Here is a 5,763-nt window from a genome sequence, read left to right as displayed (position 1 = left end):
GTAAAAGTTATGTAGCAAAACCTGACTGAATGTAAGGAATTAACATCAGAATCCCAATGGAACCATTCGTGAAAACTTTTGAGTGTATTTTCTGGATTTCATCATTTAGTTTCGATGAACGGAAAAAAAGTTTCATTGTTTGTTCGTTTCCGTCAGTGCATGAATATCTGACTGATTGCAGGACGGAGGAAAAATGCATCAAGATTCTTGAAACACTGTTCGCAAAACAACAAAATAGCACAAAATTTGTCGCCATATGTCTTCTATAGGGCTAACTAAATTAACTTGTCTCTTCATAAGCATTTTTTCTCATTTTCTTTCTTTTTATTTATTTTTTTATTTATTGTTGCTAGCGCGTACATTTGAACAAACTTTTATTAGTATTTGATGCCAAAAATTCTATTCCTGGTGCTTTGATTCCTGAAACGAAAGAGAAATGCTCATAAGGTCTATTCTAATCTAAAACTAATTTTGTGATTGAATCGATGAAATTAATTCAATATAATTCGGCTCTTTAAAGATATTCGGTTAAGCATATTCACTTGACCCAACAAAATCTATTTTCCATGACAAACTCGTTGTGATAAATATTGTTTCCAGCTTCGACGACCCTCATAATTTTCCATCATTTTGAAGGATTTATCAACCAAGTCGTGCATGAACATAAATCTACAATTTTTAAAAATGTGTATGTTGAATAATATATTCCGAAATATAGACAGATACAGGACAGCAACATAGCTCAAAATATATTCGTGTAGGGTGAGAGATATTTTGATATTCATTGACAACATAAATGATTGACCACCATTATAATATGAAAACTATTTCACGTTTTTCATACGTCATGCTTTGATGCTTTTTGACGCATCATTAGTGATGTTTCCTATGATTATTATGAGTTTCGGATCTTTCAACATCTTCCATTGAGTGACCCAGTCTCGTTGCTCGAAGGAGATATTTGCGAAGTGTTTTATTTCTCCGTCAAATGTAAATAATGTACATAATTCCTCATCTCTCAAATATAGAACTGTTGTAACATTTACATTTAAAGTCAATTACGAAAACCATTAAAAGTATTCAAAATGTTAAACTTACATGCGGTCAAAAATTCGATTGTTATCAATACGGTAAGTCCAATTGACAAATAGCTCAACCCATCGGTATTAATCATTAAACTGTTAACGGATTAGTCAACAAGTGGATCGATTTAGCGCTACTTCCTGACAGTGCGTTGGTTACCATTTGGTAGACGTGATCTATAAGGACCCTCTCTACACACCACATAGCAATAGCCTTCCATATTTGTCTGCAGTATACACTTTTGTTTACCGCCGGCACTTGAGCTTTGTTTGGGATTAGTGTTTATTGGATGGTAGTATATGTTCCGAATATGAAGTGGGGTTCCAGTCGTTCTGACGCAGTCTTTTCAATGTTAAGAATATGAGATTGTCAGATGAGATAATCTTTTACAGCAAGGAGTAGCATTTGTAGGAACAGGCAATGTATAAAAGGAAGAATACAATATAATATCAACTGCCACATAAGATTAGCGTATTCCATTTATCTGTAGATGTATTTAATTATATTGATAACGAACGCTACTAATAACCTGCTTTAATTAATTATTGATCCAGCAATTTCCTATCTTTTACGTGTGTTAATTCAATTTTACAAGAAATATACTTCTTCTATGACACCATCCTCTATGACATGTTACAACTCATATATTAAAACATCCGAGTCAAAATCCTATTCAACATTTGATCTTCTTACAACATATAAATCCTTTTATCTTATTGTCCTTCCAACTAACATGTATTATAAAGATAACCAAAGCATAAAGCGAGAAAGACAGTAAATCATCTTTAGCCGGGTAAATCAATGTTTTACTAGTTACAATTCTACATGTAAATCTACTCAACCTAGCAATACAGAGCGAAATATCTTAATACATCTTACTATATAGTGCCATATGTATTCAAATACAGCGTCTTCCATAACTCTTAGCTCTTGTAATCTTCCGTCGAAATTATCGCGACGTACACCCCATCTTCCACGTGAACACGAATACGTGCAGACATACATAAACGTACACATACCATACAAATATATTTAATAATGTTTGTTTCTGTGTCTATTTTGATTTTGAAGTTGGTTTCTATGATTCTTAACGTGAACATATGTGTTGAAACAGATTCTGCGCAAAAGCAGCCAAACATTGACTGTAGTAATATTCAATATATTCAAGTAGAGTGTCACATTTTTTTATAAGGAAATGCTTGACAATCACTTCAAAGTTGCACACTTCGTGATTCCGTGGAAGATGGAGTGTATGTCGCTTCGCGGAGCCAAGCACAACAGACAAACCTTCAAAATCAGTTACATTTTCGTCGTAATAAATAACAATGTGTCTACAATATCTCAGTCATGTACACATAATACGCGATGTATTTATGTGCGTCTTACGTGTGAATATTTGTCGCAATTACTCTCAAATCAGCGAAGGAAACAAAATATATTTAAAGTAAATATTTCAAGTAAATGTATTTAAAGTGAATAAAGCGTGGTTTTTAAGTGACTTCTATTCGTAGGTTTCCATATTTGTCTCCGTCATTGTATTTATTTTAAGTATGTTTATTTTACGTCAAACCCGACATTTTTAAGCAACGCTTTCCTCAGCTACAATATAGACTGACAATTATTTATGCTACTGTGTATGTTCCGATGCTTTCTAAAATAATTGGCGCATACTTAGGCTCATTTAATTTGCATATAGGTGCAGGAGTGGCTGTGTAGTAAGTAGCTTGCTTAGCAACCACATGGTTCCGGGTTCAGTCCCACTGCGTAACACCCTGAGCAAGTGTCTTCTACTATAGCCACGGGCTGACCAACGTCTTGTCAGTGAATTTGGTAGACGGAAACTGAAAGAAGCCCGTCGTATATATATATATATATATATATATATATGTGTGTGTGTGTGTGTGTGTGTGTGTGTGTGTGTATGCATATGTCTGTGTGTGTGTGTGTGTGTCCCAACATCGCTTCACAACCGATCTTGGTGTGTTTACCTCCTCGTAACTTAGCGGTTCGGCAAAAGAGACCGATAGGATACTATTAGGCTTACAAAGAATAAATCCTGGGGACGATTTGCAAACGCAATGCCTTAAAGTGTGATGTGATGTAGTGGTCTTGTGTCGAAGGGAGGCTGCGCTTCGTGTCAGTTGTAATGCCTTCTTCAAACTTTTGTAGATAGGTATGTACATATGGTGTGTGTATGTACCTACCTACCTATCTAAATATATATATACATATATACAGGTGTGTATACATGGTGTGTGTGTGTGTGTGTGTGTGTGTGTGTGTGTGTGTGTGTGTGTGTGTGAAAAGTAAATGAGAACAATATTTACGCCATACAGCAACGCAGGGTTATATTTCTAAGCGATCAGTTTATGTGTTGCATGTTTTAACATGTTTCTCTATAATGTATTGATTGCTTAACATTTGATTTGGGGTAACAACTAGAGAGTTGATCAGCAATCAGATATATGCAATATCGATTGACATTCAAATATTCATCACAACTAATATTTGTAGTGCACGACTATTTAGATAACCACAAACTGACGATTGCTGTCACACATGTGTTAAGATATCCATACTCAGGGCCAAGAGCTCGACTTCGATTCTCTGGAGTCCTTACTGCTTTTCATAAACATATGGACATCATAGCTCCCGTTTCTATATAGCCAGGGCCCACCAGCTACCTTCCAAAGTCTCTGATCGGGAAAAGTAAAGGTTTCTTTATCGCACTAGTGCATTGGTTAAATAAATAATTCCTTTCAAACGCGCCAGTACATAAACGGAGATATTCTAAATACAAATGTCATATCCAAAATGCAAGTAACATTATAGTTGCAAATTTCATATAGAATATGTGCATAAAATGAATGTATTACAGAGAGATTATGATGACAACAGGGGCAAATACATATCATTAAGATTACTAGTTAATTGTATATGTTCGGTCACTTTCTTTGCCAGAAAACGGTAGATTTTCGACAGTTTCACATAAATATTCGTTATATAGCCAAGAGCGCCGAAGTTATCGATATCAGCGTATGCTTATAACAAGATAGAGAAGTTTCAGCTTTTAAACGAGTTGTCTATAAATATTCTCCTTCTCACTGAGTTTGGAAGATTGCTAACAACTTGTAGGGCAGTTGGTATCTCTTACTAAATATGATCTCTTCTGATTCAATGTTGCCGTTGAACTCGGTGGATATTTTGATAAAAAAATAAATAACTTCTACAAATGTTACTTTTATTAAAATTTATCGCATCCCATTTCTTATTATTTTAGAATGTATATAATGTCGCGGTTGGAGCTGAGACACCGATGATATTTCGTAGCAGCGGCTGTTGATACGTGTAAATAATAATAATAATCCTTTCTACTATAGATACAAGGACTGAAATTAGTGGGGGGGGGAGCAGTTTGATTAGTTCCTCTACACTGACTCGTGTATGATTACAGTTGTCTCTGATAATTCATCACCAACGCTATCACTGGGGAAACTAGACCTAACATTACTAACAAACTAAATCATATGACGTATAACAGTATCTACGTCATACGGTTCACAAAACTTATTAAGTAAGAACAATGTCGGCTTCAGAAAAGATACTGATGGTGGTATAAATTCCACGGAACGTATCAATTAATTTAATGGTCTTAGGTAACCGTAAAATCTTCTGTAGAGGCTGCCTCTGATGTATTTTTGTTCTGAATACAGGCAAATATCGGATTGTTGTAAAGTAACGAACACTGCACATTTTCTTGATGCCTCGATTTACACGTGAAATGTGATCAAAGTATTTCGAGACACTAGTGACCGTTAGACCATTCTAGTGCTTATCAGTAGATTATTTAGTTTGTATTCATGAAATTACAGTAATCCATTAAGTTCTCTAATAAAACAAACCCTCCGTCCACATCATTTACTTACGCTTAACAGAAGAGAAAAACAAATATTTCGCTCATCTTTATTCTCAAATAAAACATTAGATTCTTCAATTTCCGCAGCAATTGTAGTTACACTCTGGACCAGAAGTTACCGATTTAAATCATTACCAAATATCTCGAGTTCTAGATTATGCTTTACCGAAATAAATATTTACTGTGTGGGAAATGTATTCAGTCCAATTCCTAATAGTTTTCCAAAGATAAGCAGAACAAGAAGACTATTAGTTATTAATGAATTGCGTCACTGATGACAAAATAAAAAGCAAAACAACGAGTACTGATCAACGAACAATGACTATGGTGATGAGGGAGAGAAGGAGGAAGAAGGGGAGGAAGCCCTATTGTATTAACTGTTGTTTGTGATAGTGTGTTGCAGCAGTGACCTACAAATCACAGAACGTTATTCAATTTTTGTGACATTTTCTATTTTACGTTACATTTGTTGATGTAAATCAAACATCAATATTATTTTATTGTTTTATATAATCACTTTCAGGATTAATCCTTCAGACTTGCCGGAGGATTAAAATTCGAAGAATCTCTGTAAATATCCATTATATGACATCAGTTTACTATTTTTAAATCCAATTTCTACAGAAAAAAAACATTAAAACAAAAATTTGTAATTTTAGCTTCGAGTCTGTTTTGATTAATTTTTGAATCTATTTGATGATTTTAATGTTTTAACAACACTTTGAAATTTGTTATTCAATATTTTAATTCCTTCTCAAAATAGT

Source organism: Octopus bimaculoides, chromosome 18 (assembly GCF_046866305.1).
Source record: "Octopus bimaculoides isolate indiv1 chromosome 18, ASM4686630v1, whole genome shotgun sequence".
Taxonomy (NCBI): domain Eukaryota; kingdom Metazoa; phylum Mollusca; class Cephalopoda; order Octopoda; family Octopodidae; genus Octopus; species Octopus bimaculoides.
The sequence above is the reverse complement of the archived record's forward strand: the minus strand, read 5'-3'. Positions refer to the sequence as shown.